We start from the raw sequence: 15,408 nt of genomic DNA on the forward strand, positions 1-15,408 counted from the left end.
TTTCCCTTAGAAAGCAAAGAAAAAAAAAAAATGGGGACTTACGTGTCTCTTCCCCCGCCTCCCCCCGCCCCCCCCCCCCCCTCCGCCATCTCCACCTCTCTCGTGGTTTGGGGTTTTTGTTTGGGTTTTTTTTTTCCTTTAATTTTTCTCTGTCATCTCTGATTACATCTCCCTGCACTCGCAGGGCTCCCCCGAGACCGAGGTGCGGAGCCCTCGGGAGCGCCCGGCCGCAGGTGCGGGCGGGAAGCGCGGAGGGCACCGCGCAGGGCGGGGGCGGGAGGGGGGAAAGCCGGTCGGCGGGGAGAAAAGCCTCCTCGTAGCGGGGAGGGAGAGCTACCATGTTTGTGTCGTAGCAAGGGCATGTCAGTTTGGGTTTTTTCCACACAAATCAACGTAACCTGAGAAGCACACATGCACACGTGGAGATGAAAGGGCTCCCTGTAAGTGTATAGGGTATCCACACCCCTACAGATGAATCTCAGCATTTTCTAACGTCGGGTTTACATACAGAACGTCTGGATAATGGCATTTACATTTGAAAAATCAAGGCTTGTCTTCTCCCTCTGCTAGAACTAGCTTCCTTACGTTAGAGCCTAGCTAGCCTTAATAGGATAGTGAAGGCAACTATGTGGTACATGTATTATAGCAGGTGTAATCAAACTTTTGGAAGGTGCTTTATCTGGGAAAAAAAAACCCTCATCATCTTGTCCAGCCTTTGTGGTAACACAAAGAAAAGGCCCAGTGCTTCTCCCACTGAAGACAAAACCAGTATTTTCTCTAATCAGGACAAAATGAACATAAATCTTGTACTGGTGAGTAAAGGGGTGGCGGAGGCCACTGCATAAGCTATGAGCATTTACAAAATAAAAAAAAAAAAAAAAAGAAAAAAAAGAAAAAAAAAAGAAAAAAAAAAAGAAAAGAAAAACAGTCTGGAAAGAAATTTGGGAGGCTGGTTATTCATTGGCCTAATTATCCTCCATAAGATACTAAGGTATGGGTTTAATGCTGTGGGTTGGATTCTCCCTCCCCCAGCCTGTGTCTCGTCAGTGTGCATTATCCATGGGGAAAAGGAGATGCAGGTCATGTTTAAGCAGCGTTAATGAGAGCACAGTATTTTTCCTGCAGGTTAAGTTGGCCATGTTAGCAAACTTCAGGTAAAGTAATGCTTGAAAACCTTCAATTTCTTTTACTTTCTGGTTAGTTGCAGTTTCTAGTGAGTCTTGAAACATTAGACAAACACACAAAGCAGAATTCAAGCATCAGACGAACCCACTACTGTCAATAAGGGAGTACAACTTCGGCTTGACAGGAGTATTACAAGAATATACCCGCTAACGAGCAGCCTTAATTGGCTTGCATATTGTGGCTGTCACTGTTAAAACCTGTTCCTATGCAATGCTATTTTATACATACTTTAAACGTATAGTTCTCTTAAGCAGTTAAGGAGACAATACTCACTGGGCTTGTGATTTTAGGTGAAAAAGAAATGAGAAGGATATAAAAAAATAGGAAACCTTATTAAGAATATAGTATCAGTGACTGAGAAACTATGTGAAAGTCATAGCAGAAAATAGCAACAGACTTTTTTGAGTTAAATGCACTTTCCCAGTTTTGAATGTAAATTGTTATTTATCCATAGATTGCAATGGCTGCAGATATTTCACTGACACTACACTCAAATCTTTTAAAATGCAATGTGTTCTTTAACAGATCCAGCCTTTATTTCAGCAGGACTCTTAAAAGTGTTTTGAATTTAGTGGTTTGTGGGAGTTCGCTGCTTGTCCTGGCAAATCCCTCACACACTAGAGTTTATTGTGTGGCTTCAGTTTTTCCAGTACAGGGTCATGCTCATAAAGAATACAAATGAAAGAGAAGATGGTGAAAAAAAAAAAAAAAAAAAAAAAGTTACTGAGCATGTGCAATTGGCTGTTATTAGATCACAACAATGTATCTTCTAGATAATAAAAGTAAAAATACCAAACAGTACAGAGCCCCAGTGCAACATAAAGTGACTGACTTTAAAGAAGTTACTCCTAGTCTGATTTAAAACTCTCAAAACTGCGAATTTGAATATAAAATAGTGTTGCAACTGAAGACTGAAAAAGTCATTTACATATATCATGACACCTTAAAAAGATCTTCCAGATCAATTTTAAATCAATAAAATGTTTCCTATTGTCAAACTCCGGAAAATGGGCATTTGCAGAGCAATTGCAGGAAAGAATGTGGGCACAGTAGTGTTGGTGAGGGCAAACATAAATTTTAATTTTAAGGTGACAAGCTGGAGTATGCTGGTGGGTTTTGCACAAAAACAACAACAACAAAAAAAAACCCACAAACAAAAAAACAAACAGAAAACCAAACAAAAAACAGATAAACTAAAGCATTTAGCTCAACAAAGCACTTTTTTCTAGGTCCAGCTAGAAAAAGTCTGGCTAAGTATGGCAACAGCTGTAATGCCCCTCACCTTCTGAGAGTTAAATTGCACTGCTGCAAGGAAGTACTGATTAAACTCCATTGCCTCATGGATCGATCCCAGAAAACAGAATGCAGACGAAGACAGCTCTTGGAAGAGAGGAAGAATTTAAATGCATTTAAATTAAGAGACTGGCGCTTTACCACAGCCATTTTCCCGCCACCTAATTAGAAGGCATGAAGCCTCTCCTGCCTTTACCTCCGGGAGCAGTCGCTGGGCAAGGGGCCGGTGAGCGCAGATAGCTCCCGGTGAGCGCAGACAGCTCCCGGTGCGGACAGCTCCCGGTGAGCCGGACAGCTCCCGGTGCTGAAGGAACCGCACCGACGCGCCGAGGGGGGCGGCGAGGGCTGGGCTGAATAGCACTGCCTGCAGAACAATGGCAGCGAACTCCAAATCCTGCTATAATCACATTAATGAGATTAATCAGTGAATTAGCAGCAGTCAAATGTCAGGGTGGCGGGGAGGAATCCAACCAAGCTAGGTAATTAACTTTTGGGGGGCAGGGAAAGGGAATCGACTGTGTTGTCTGTTAGGCTTTTCCTGAAGTTCAGCAGGTTTATTCACCAGCCTTTGGAAGATTCTGACAATTCAAGTGGAGGGGGGAGGTGGGGATAAGACGGAGACCTCAACCTTTGTGTGCTACAAGACAGCCTGCTAATGCCCAGTATCCCATTACTTCTAGCTGAAGTCCATTGAGGAAACTAGTATTGTTTCAGGCACCCTCCACTCCCTGCAGCTGCCAGAGCTGCACTGGGCTGAGCTCGGAGTGTGAAACTAGTTCTGTGAGCTAACTTTCACCACAGATTCCAATAGGCATGATAAATATGGCGGATGCCAAAAAACATTAAATCTTACTCCTTTTCAAAAATGTACAAGGAAGATACTCTTTCTGAAATTGGAGAGATAGGAAAAAAGAGTTCCCATTAAACAACAACCAGCGATAGATTATCACAACAAATTAATGCCAGGTCTGTTGCAGAGTGTCTTCTAAAACAAACAAAAATAAACCCATAAAAACAGGAAATTTAATCAAGTAATTTAGGGTAAGTTAGTTAATGTAGGTAAGTCAGAGATCTAGTCTCTAGCTGACCTCAATAAAAGTGAAACTTCTCACCACCTGAAATCCAGCAGCCATGACCATTTCTCCATGGCAAGCGTGAAATATAAAAAAATATTCCCCATAGATTACAAATAAAATCCATAAGTATTTATTTGCAAGAAAGAGAATACTGCATTTCTCATTTTCTACCTTTAAAGGAGTATCATCAACCACGCAAAGCATTTATCATGTAAAAAGCCTACTTTTATCCACACATCACTTCTTCAGAAAACAAATAAAGGTTTAAAGGAACCTCCTCTGCCTAGATGAGGCTGTGCACATTCTTCAGAACTCAGAAGAAAATGGCATGCTTCTGTTCCACTGAGTTTAATCTTTGTTAGTGACAATTTAAAGGAATAAACCTGTGTAACACCTGTTCCATAACACACTAGGTAGTTTCTTTTTTACTAAGTTTTTTTTCCTTTTATACTGTTTGGCTACATTTTAGCACTGAATTAAAGGATTAACAAATCTGCACTAAATGTACATGGAATTCTTATCACAACTACTTCAAAATTAAAATATATACTGAGATGTTTTCAGAGAGTTAGCTGAATTAACCACTCCTTATTTACAAAGCTTCTTCTCTTTTAAGAAAATGTATTACAGATATGAAACATTTAAGACAGTGTTTTTCAAAAATGCTACTCTTATACAAGTGTTACCCTTAAAAGTAAAAATCCACTGTTTTCAAAAGTCATTATAGTGCAAAATACAGTATCTTATGGTTTTTTATTTAATTGCATTCAGCTGTCATTGAGCATTCCAATCTGTGAAGTTTCTGTCTCAGGTTCTCCATATCAAACAAGTACTGTCCACATGCAGCAAGTTTATATAAACAACAACATGCTTAATGCATGCAACATTATGCGGTCATATAGTAAACACATTCTTTAGGATTTTTTTATCAGCTATCCTACAGCCCAATATAATTTCAGCTGCACAGCAGTATTGCCAGAAGAACTTGAAAAGAGCAAACAATGGACATTTAATTTTGAGCTACAGAATGATTTCAAAAATCACAATAATCTTCCCAGTTAGCTGCCAGAATCAACCCCCACCCTGCACAAAACATAGCCCACACCTGCACTATTAACCATTTACAAGACAAACATAAGCAAGACATTTCAGCATGGTTAAGAAACGCCCTGGCTTACTACAGCTTGGAAAGGATGAGGAGTAAGAAGCATACCACAGAGACCCAGAAAAGGCTGCTTTTTTCTTCATTGAACACTGAAAAGATACCCCATGTTCCAGGGAATTAAAAAATATATATATATATATTAAAATACACCCACCAACACTGAGTAAAAAAAAACCAGGGGGGCTTCAAGAAGACTGCAGGGAAAAAGCTCTCACTCTCTTTAGTGTGCAGAAGCTTAGGGGGAAAAAATGTCGCCCTGGCAGGAATGACAAATGCAGTAGGATAGGCTAGCAGGCCTGAGGGATCTGTTTTACTTCCACATACATCCTCTAATGCACGCACTCCCACTCATCCTCTCGAGATGCCTTTTTTTTTCCTCCACTTTTTTTTTTTTTCACCAGCTCCAAATCCCCGGCATATGACCTTCTGTTAAATAGATAAAAAAAAATTTGCTTATCAGTCATGCAAATGAGGCTGAATTCATTTTCCACAACAGATGGCCTCATAGATAATGATGATGGAAGAGAGAAAATTGAATGTCTCTCACAAGGTGGTCATGGCAACCGAGAGCAGAATAATATCAATAATAAGCTCACTGCATAATAAGGTTGTCAATCCCACAAATCAAAGTCTCCAGCTAAATCAGGTATCCCACCCCCCACTAGTTATCAGGTAAATAGAGAAACAGAGAGCATCCTTTTTCTTTTTAAATAAGGCACTGAAAAGAAATTGTAGCTCCAGAGCTTCCAGGGTACAAGGGGAAGGAAGGAGCAGAAGAGATTTTTCTCCAATAATTGTGTTTTATTTAATGATTCTGAGAGGGGAGTGTTTGATTTATAATCCTTTTTTTCTCTTTTTCTTTCTTTTTTAATATTATTACTTCCACAGAGAGGTTTCTGTTTGGGTTTTTTTTTTGTTTGTTGTTTTGGTTTTTGGGGTTTTTTTGAAGGGGAGTACTGGTTTGTTTTTTTTAATAGCGAGGCTGGTATTTTGAACTCTATCTACTGCCAAAGCCTTGCCTCCCCTCCCTGTGTCTGATGTGGAGTGCTGCATTGATGCAATAGCAGCTCGCCTCAGGCTTTCACCTTGGCTCCCAGGGGGCCATCCCGCAAAATGAATCAGCAGCCATCCTGAGCAGACTGATTAAAATGAAAATGGCAAGGCACATGTCTGGGCGGAACTAGAGCTGAGCTGCACTGCACTGCCTGTCTGGCAAGCATGCTCAATATAGCTTTTGCTAATAATGGCTTACCGCCTTTCGGGTTTTTAAAGGTATTACCGTCGCCCCTTCCCCCACCTCCTGAACAGATAACGGTGCTGGGGGCTTTCCCCCCCTTTACTGTATACTGCTCTCAGCTAGAGTTTGCCAGACCGACATGCAGTGATTGTGAAAAGACACACTTGCTTTGCAAGGATTTTCTTCACAGATGTGCTGAAATATCAAGAAAACGTATTAATATGCAGCTATAAATTATTCCCAGATATTAGCTGAGAAAAAAACCTCAGATAAAGAGGAAAGCTCAGCTGCTACCAGACACACCATTTGCACACACACACACATGCCACCCCCCGCCCCTGTTTTTTACACCTCAGCTTGCATTGGCACCTTGTGCATTATGCATCACGAGAAAATGACTGCCAGTAAACGCAGAGCAGCTTCCTGGAGCTCTCTCTGCCCTGTGCTTGACACACTCAAGGTGGATTTCTAACCCCCCCACAGTCTCCAAGCAGATGAATGTGTACATACAGAAAGAGCCATTTAAAGTGCACATCTCCTGCAGTCCTTTAACAAAACAGAAGTATTTTGTGGCCAGCTCCGGTATGCAAACCCAGCATCGACAAAGCATCAAACATCAATCCATGTGCGTGGGGGATCTGAAACCTGGGAAGACTGTTGTTTCATGAGATCTGGGAGCTGCTCAGCCTGGAGATTTTTGGTGGTATTTTTTTAAGCAAGCAGCTCAGTGGCGTATCTCTGGAAACTGGCACGTATGTGCTATACATATGCACCCTGATGTGCCTTCGGTTAAGCCTTGTTTTTAAACCACTGGGATTATTTCCCCTCCTGCTTTCTTCTCCCCCCGCCCCCGCCCTGCACTCTAGCCCTGTTACTGCAGTGTGAACCAGAAATCAATAGGGCTGCTCTAATGGAGGTACCAGCTGCAGTTGGCTGTGCAGGCGCGCACACACACACACACACACACACACACACACTGACGTCTGTGCAGTTTTCTCAGCCGATTGGGCAGCACATCGGATGTTCTGTAGAGCAAAGAATAGGAATCATTTACAGTCTGGAAAAGAAAAAAATGGTACCTTGCATCTCCCTGTCTCCAAGAGCACCAGGCTGGGCTCGCTGCACAGGCTGGCTGCAGTGTGCGAGTGAGAGCTCAGCTCGGGGTATGTTCACATACGGGAGGACTCCCCCAGATTACTGCAGAAACTCATGGGGCACAGAACCCCACAATTCATACAGGATGTTTCTATAAGGTTACCCATTCATATTGTGAAAGATAAGAATACGAACATAGAAAAACAGACACAAAAAATCACAGCAGTTTAACTGATGGATTATTAGAGCTCTTATGTCCTTTGATGTGTTTGCAAGTATTTCTGAGCTCTGAAGAGTATTTTAATGAAAGTTGTATTTTTAAGGGCTTTGTTAGAAATTATCCACTGATCATTTAATATTTTGATGTAAATCACTTGCTTCCCCTTCTTCAATAGAACAGTATTTTATTTGTTGAGTATTAGTCTCCAGTTTTATTTTCTACATTCTTCAAGTATTTTTTATATATATATATTCACATGTGAAGCCACACCTTGTTACTAAAACATGTTTGAATTTTTCCCTTTTTAAACAATAAACCCCAGGCTTGGTTTCCTGATCTTGTAGCTGTTTTTCTCTGAAACATGAAATAACCCTGTTACTGAACATATAAAAAATCCTAATTCTCTATTCCTAAAATCAGGCATTCCTGGGATCCGAGGCACCGCAAAACACCTCCCCCCACCTCCTTGTCTATGTATTTCAACTTCAGTGTACTGAAAGCCACTGCCCCAGCAGAAGTCTGGCTCCAGTGAAACATTTATATTCCTTCCACTCAACCCTGTGGATCTTTTGCAAAGCTCAGGATGCCAACCCAAGACCTGCTCTGGAGAAATAAAGTCCGGGAAAATGAATGAATCATAAATCTGTATTACCTGACAAAGTCACATCCCAGCCTATGTTCAAGAGATCTTTCTTATGCAAGCTTTTTTAAAAAAAACAGTTTAAAAATTATGGCATATAGCAGGTTACTAAGTAATGGGCTGTAGGAAACCTTAGAACAAAAAGAAAGCACAGCAGTCCACTTCACCTTAACATAAGCACTTACACCACCACAGTACCCCCTCCCCAAATATTTATCTAATCTCTGCTTTAATTATTTATACTAGTTGCTTTTTTCTGCTGTCCTTAGCAGTTTGGAGCACAAATTAATTGTTCTTGGTTTCTCTGTGAGGAGACATTCTGCCTAGGATTTTTTCCCCTCCCTCCTGCCCAACCCCTATTAAGTTTTAACCCCTTTTCTACTGGACGGAAAGCTCAAGTTATGTGAGTACTGTAATTGCTGTCCATTAAAATGTGTATGCTTTCAAGAGCTACAAGGTATCCTGCCCAGCCTAGCAGCAGACTATTTACAAGACTGATAAACATAGCATCACAGGCAAAAGTTAAAGTATACAGTTTAACTATTGTCCTGCAGTATGAAATTAGAATCTGAACTATAACCTAAATGCTAATACATGCTCCTTTTTAATACTGTTTTTAGGAAAAAAGAAACAGATTTCCACATAATGAAGCTATTAAGGTACTACTGCTTGGCTCACACTGTATTTATTAACATCAGTGAAAATTAACAGTGGCAAGTGCCCAAGGATAGAAAGCCCTTATAGTAACACCAATCCTTACATTCTTTAATCTTCCCTATATTTTCCTAACACAGGCATTTAGGCATTCCTGGAAACACCAGCCCAGGGCATTAGGACAGCCACTAAGCCTGAGCATTTGCTGAGTATCTGTAGATAAGGTAATGACTTTTTTGATCTGAAGTTGAGCAACCCCTCTGATAATTATTGTCTGGCTCCTATGAAATCTCTAGATGGGAAGGGGCACCACAGGCTGGTTGGCTAAATTCTTCTCAAAGATTAACCAGCAAAGCTGGTTCTAACGAAGTGTTTAGCATACACTGTCCATTGCAGTAGCTTAGTCCCTACCTCCAAATTCACGAATATCTGGAAAATAGTCCTTCCTAGTCTATTAAAGTCTTGCCAATATTCTTATAATTTCTGGTATTTTCCCAGCTTAGTGACTTTTGTTAAAGCAGCATATTATTATTAACAACAGAATCACAGAATAGATAAGGTAGCAAGGGACCACAGTAGGTCATCTGATCAAGCAGGGCCATCATAGAGCACACTGCACAGGACTGCATCCAGACAGTTCTTGAATATCCCCAGGGATTGTGACTCCACAGCCTCTCTGGGCAATCTGTTCCAGGGCTCAGTCACCTGCACAGTAAAGAAGTTCTTCCTCATATTCAGGTGAAACTTCCTGTTGCCTCTTGTCCTATTGCTTGGCACCACCAAGAAGAGCCTGGTTCATCTTCTTGACTGCCTCCCTTCAGATACCAACAGACATTGATGAGGTCCCCTCTCAGTCACCTCTTCTGGAGGCTGAACTGGCCCAGCTCCCTCAGCCTTTCCACATAAGAGAGATGTTCCAGTCCCTTAATCATCTTTGTAGCCCTCCTTTGGACCAGCTCCAGGTGCTCCACATCTCTCCTGTCCTAAGGAACCCAGAACTGGACACAGCCTCCTCTGATCTGCTGGGAAAGCTTTTCCCAACACACCCCAGGATACATTTGGCCTTCTTGGCCACAAGGACACACTGCTGGCTCAGGGACAGTTTGTTGTCCACCAGGACCCCCACGTCCTTCTCCACGGAGCTGCTTCCCAGCAGATCAGCCCCCAGTCAATACAGGTTCATTGGGTTGTTCCTCCCCAGGTGCAGGACCCTGCACTTGCCTTTGTTGAATTTCACAGTTCTCCCCAGCCCACTGGGGTCCTTCTGAAGGGCTGCAAAGCCCTCTGGGGTACCAGCCACTCCTCAGAGATTTGTCAAACTTGCTGAGGTGGCATCTGCACCTTCATCCAAATCATTGATAAATATGTTCAACAATATTGGGTCCAGTATTGAACAGCACTAGTGAAAGTCCTACAACTACACCCAGTGACACTATGACCCTCCAGTTAAAGATTATAAAGTCCACTTTGAGGAGACTGCAGAAAATCTTGGAAATTCTGCTCCAGCACAGTGCAGGGACATGATGGAAAGTGCTTCTAAGAAAGTGGGCTTCACCCAGACAAAATGTAAATACAGGGAAGACTCAGAGGAAAATAATTAATTTTATTTCAAGCAGACCTTGTCTCAGTCATGAGACAAAATACAGCTCACACTGTACCCAAACTAGTAATTTGCAAGCATTTGGGGCCTAAATATTCTTTAGTATCTAAAGTGGGGTGCACTACTTTGCTCTTGCAACTATGAAGTATTTACATTGAACTGTCCGGTGTCTGGTCCCCATGAACCACTGAGGGAAAAAAACCAAAACATGTATATGAATGCAACTGTATTTGCAGAAATCCCATAGACTATTAAGTAACTGCTTTCTGTTAGCCCTTAAGCTAATATTTTCCTCAAATAGATGGTCCAAAATGTTAAAAGCCATTACAAATGGGTAAAATAATCACAGGGATCAAATGCCCACACCCAGCCAAAATGTTGGTGCCTCCATTTAAACACTTACCCTGAGCATTTAGCACCATACATATGAAGAAACTATTTTACTGTCTAGAAAGATATTAACACTTGGTGTTATTTTGGAGAGAAAGCACTTAAAGTAGCAGGTATCTCCAGGAGGACAGCTTCAGAATATTCACACTGGAGTTTTCATTTATACAGTACTTCTGACATTTAACAAAGGATTCTAAGCAGTATTTTTATCAGTGTTGTTGGCTTCAGCTGCTCAAAATTACTGATCACGTCCTCAAAGTATATCCATGAAGGCACGCTGAGCTACAAATTTTGCCCATGCTTCCAGCTGGCAGAATGCAAACTATCTGGTCTGGAAGCCAGTCAGACACGGTGAAGTTAATAAAAAGCCTGCCAACTAGAAGAGTCATCTGAGCCAGGAGATGACTGTGTTCACCCAGGACAGAGTCCTAGTCCCACTGGATATGGAAACTGCAAAACAGTCATACATCTGAGTCAGCTGGAAAAAAAAAAAATAAAAAAAAATTATTATGGGTACAGGATAAAAATTGCAGGAAAGTTATGAGCAGTAGTATGCCTTCGTTTTTTCCCACTGGCTTGAGCAAGAAGGAGGAGCAAGCCCACAGAGCTATTAACAAACTGGAAAATGCATAACTTTTTAAAAAAGCAATAAAAAATATGGAAATGGAGGGAACAGCTTATGAGAAAATATTAGAAATTAAAATCATAGAATGCAAATACAAACTGAAAGAAGAGCAGGAACCTTAAGGATGGTGGAAGGTCCAAAAATGCGGAAAAGGAGAAGTCAAAGGCAACAAAAAGAGATACTTCATACACATAGATGAGAACTCAGAGTAAATTAAAATTGTCATAGCCGGATTCCGGAAGCAGGGGGATGACAAGGCATTGAATACTGTGAAAGTGTTCTTAGAAGAGTAGAAGTTCTAAGGAATTAGAACTGGACCAAAGGAAGCACTGGAAATTACACTACCAAGGAACAATCCTAAAATCGCAGGGGAAAGATTTAAGCAATGTAGTAGGTCTTTTCAGCTTCTACTTTTCATGACTCCTAGTAATTATTAGTTGTTATCCCTATTTAAGTGATAGTCCCTACTGTAAACACTTTTGACTGAACAAGAATCCATAAAGGGTATTAAAAATCTCAAATGGAGAAAAAAATGAGATAAAGAAAACCCCTTACTGAAAGTACAGATTTTTTCCAGCTAAAAAAGTGAGTACATAAACTTGGCAGAAAGTAATTTTCTTTATTATGTTACAAAATTAACAAGCTCCAGGCTTTCATGGTTCTTGAAAAGTATATAATCTTAAGTCTACCATCAGTCTAGGCACAAGACTTGTAAGTCTACCATCAGTGCAAGGCATGTGTTACATACAGGAGGGACTATTTTACAGGCAAGTAAAAACCAAATCTTGTCAGATTACATGCTTTGCTTTTCCCAGTGATGACTTTAGCATATAAACATGCTTAGATTCTTTGCTGAATTGGGACCTAAAATTGCTACTAATACTTTAGTGGAGGATAACTGTATAATGTTAAGAAGTCCTGCTGCCTACTCATATATATTTATTTGCATTACGGCAGTGGTTTATAGCTAACTCAAAGACTTGATGGACACACAGGCAAAAAATTGTGATCTGAAGTTCTACACACCTTAAAGAAGATGACCAATTAAATAAAAGACAGCTAAAGAAGGATTTGTAACAAAATTAATAGATTTAACATTGAGATTATAACCTATTTCCTTGTTTCTACTACACATTACACAGCATGTAACAAGTTTTTTTTTCTATGACAGGACTCAGGGGAACAGACCTCCTGCAATAAATGTGCCCTCTAAGGGGATGCAAAAAATTCGAGGGAGAAATAGCAGATTAGAAAAGGACAGGGCATAAAAGAGGCTTTGCAAACAGTTTGCAAAGGAATTTATAGAGCAGGAAAAAGCCAATGAACTGTTTCTAACAGCTGCAGTTGAAAGCAGGATTCACTTTAAGGTTAAGACATACACATGTAGATGGTGGCATTCAGTGAAAATCTAGTCAACACAGACAACATTGCCTGAAGGACATTAAGTTGGTCAGATAGAGTATGTCTACTTCAGAGAGAGATGAGTAGCTCCCAGCTTCCATCACATGTTTCTCATTTTTTTTAAGAAGAACTAGATGAAGAATACATATTAAGGACACCTAAATTAGGAGAAAGATTCAGCTACAGAGCCAAAGAACTACATGTAGATATTTTAATCTCACCATGAATATTACTTTTTCAAGCCAATTTACTTCTCTAAACAGGCATGTACTGCTGACACACCCCAGCTTCCCTGTAGGTCTTCCTGGAAACTTCTGTCAGCCCTGTACAATTTTCTGACAAAGATCCCATTTTTAGACTGAATTAGGGTACAGCCCCTAACACAGTTCCTAATTATGTTTTGCTATGTATTTTTGTTATTTTTTAATAGGAAATAAAAAACCAAAAAAACAAAACCCAAACAAACAAAACCACCCAAAAGCTGAGAAGTTCTGCCATGTTTTGCATTTTTCTTTTGCTTTATTTCTTTTTTGCCTATTTGAAATACCAACAGTTTTCTGCTTTCAGTAGAAAAGAATTCCTATTGCCAGGCACATCTTCATTAAAAAAACTGTTCAGTTAATTCACTACCTTTCCTTTAAAATATTTACTGCTTAATTATTATGCTTAGGTGAGTCTCAAAACTGTTGAATTTTACAAAAAAATATCCAGAGGAAAAATATTCAGAAAACTTTAGTCATGACACAGTATAACTCCGTAACTCCATTTATAAGCATAAGAACTACCTGATCCAGGTCAATAAAAACTTTAATACACAATTAAGCCAACCTAAAGACGACACAGACTGGTCATTACCCTGACATATTCTTGTGTTGTATGGACATTCTAAGTCAAAGTCTGCCTTGACACAACTGTGCTCAACATTTCCATTTATATTCTTGCATAAACCTGATAAATTTGTTTGAACCCATGCATTTTTTTTTTCTAGCATATGTTTTTAATATCAATGAATTGGGCAGTGATTGTGTAGTAAAATACATTTACTATGTATTTTAAAATGTTCTTTTGCTCCTTTTGTAATTGATGTCTGGTAATTTCATTGGAAATCTTCCCCTTGCTATATTGCTTGGCCAATCAGCTCATTCTCCTCACCCTTCATATTTTCATGGATCACCACTCCCATATCCCTCTTCTATTATTATCTCAATGCCAAGCAAAGTAGTTCTGTCTGTGTAAGTTCACACACAGAAGCTACTGCTCACATCTGAATGTCTTCCCTCCTTATCCTCTCTGCATCCAACTGCAATCCTATTTTTAAAAAAAGAAGCTTCACTAGGAAGAAATTGTGCTCATCCTTACACAGCAATTTCTTAAAAAGAATATCAGTCCAGGGACTAAGGGTGTCCCCTTAAGCTTTGGAAGTCAGAGAACAAGACTTTAAATCCCAGACCTCCAAACAGAAGTGCTGGTGAGTTTTAAGGACTGCAGTAGTAAAGTGGTGTTTTAAAATAGGTGGTCTGCCTCACTCACAATCGGGCACCACAAGCTCTTTAAATTCAGGTTGCATGAAGATGTATCTGGAAACTGCAAACAGAACCATGAAAATAATGCATTCTGGGGCACTCCAAAGTTATCTGCCACTGATTCTAAAATTAGTAACCATCAAACACAAACTTCAACTACATCATTTGTTGGAGTTACAAAGTTTACTTATGCACACATATTTGAAAAAAAAAAAAAGAAACCACAAACCTGAAATATATTCATAACTCCACAAGAAGCATGAAGCAAAAAGTAGAAAGCAGGATGTAGAAAGTAGGCATCAGTGACAATCTGTCACTTGATACACCTTCTAATCCACATCTTTACCAGTCCTGATCCCAGCTCCTGCTCTTTCCTTTGCTGTCACTTGGTCAGCCACTGCACTAATCCTAGCTAACCGTCTGACTGTAACCTCCTTTTCTCTCCCTCTCCCTTCCCTTCAAATGAAGGTGAATGCAAGGTCCTGCACTTGAAAAAAAACCTCCATGCATCAGTACAGACTGAGGGCTGACAGAAGTTTTACAGAAAAGTACTTGGGATCTTGGTGGACAGAAGTTGAGCAGGAGTCTGTGGCATATCCTTGAGGCAATAAGGGTTGTCTGCACACTGTACCAGATAGAATATAACCAGCAGGGTTATGGGAAGTATTATTCACTTCTAAATGGAACGTCTGAGACTATCTCTGGGGCTGGAGCAACTCCAGAGGAGGGCCACCAATTTACGAAGCTTGAGCATATGACATGGCCAGAGACTAAGAAAAGTGTGCATGTGCTCAGCTTGGAAGAAAGAAGGCTAAGTTCAGCTGCTGTCTTCAACAATATGAGAGGTGGCTATGTATAAGACTGAACAAAGCTCTTCTCAGAGGTGCAAAAACAGCACAAAGGCAATGGTCACAAATTTCTACAATAGAAGCTCCTAAGGAAAACATTCCTCATCTTGGGATCAGTCAGTCCTCAAAAGGTTCACAAAAAGGTAGTGGGATTTTCAACTTTGGAGATACTCAAAACTTGACTGTACAAGTCCTGAGCGTGTTGTTCTAACTGTGATGCTAGGACAATTTTGAGCTGGGGGTGGTACCAGATAACCTCCGGAGATCTCTTCCAACCTAAACTGTTTGGTAGTTCTGATCACGTATTTAAAATTCAAGTTCAAGAACTTTTTCAAAGTTAAATTTCCAGCTAGAAAATCTTCATGTTAAGCTTTAAAAATATGTACAACAATTTTAACCTACAATATACTTGCTAGATTGCAGACCAGTAGTAATAATAGATATGATATGAACAAA

This window comes from Pseudopodoces humilis, chromosome 3 (genome assembly GCF_049639895.1).
Source record: "Pseudopodoces humilis isolate 2021_Gansu_Grassland_sample_001 chromosome 3, ASM4963989v1, whole genome shotgun sequence".
Lineage (NCBI taxonomy): Eukaryota > Metazoa > Chordata > Aves > Passeriformes > Paridae > Pseudopodoces > Pseudopodoces humilis.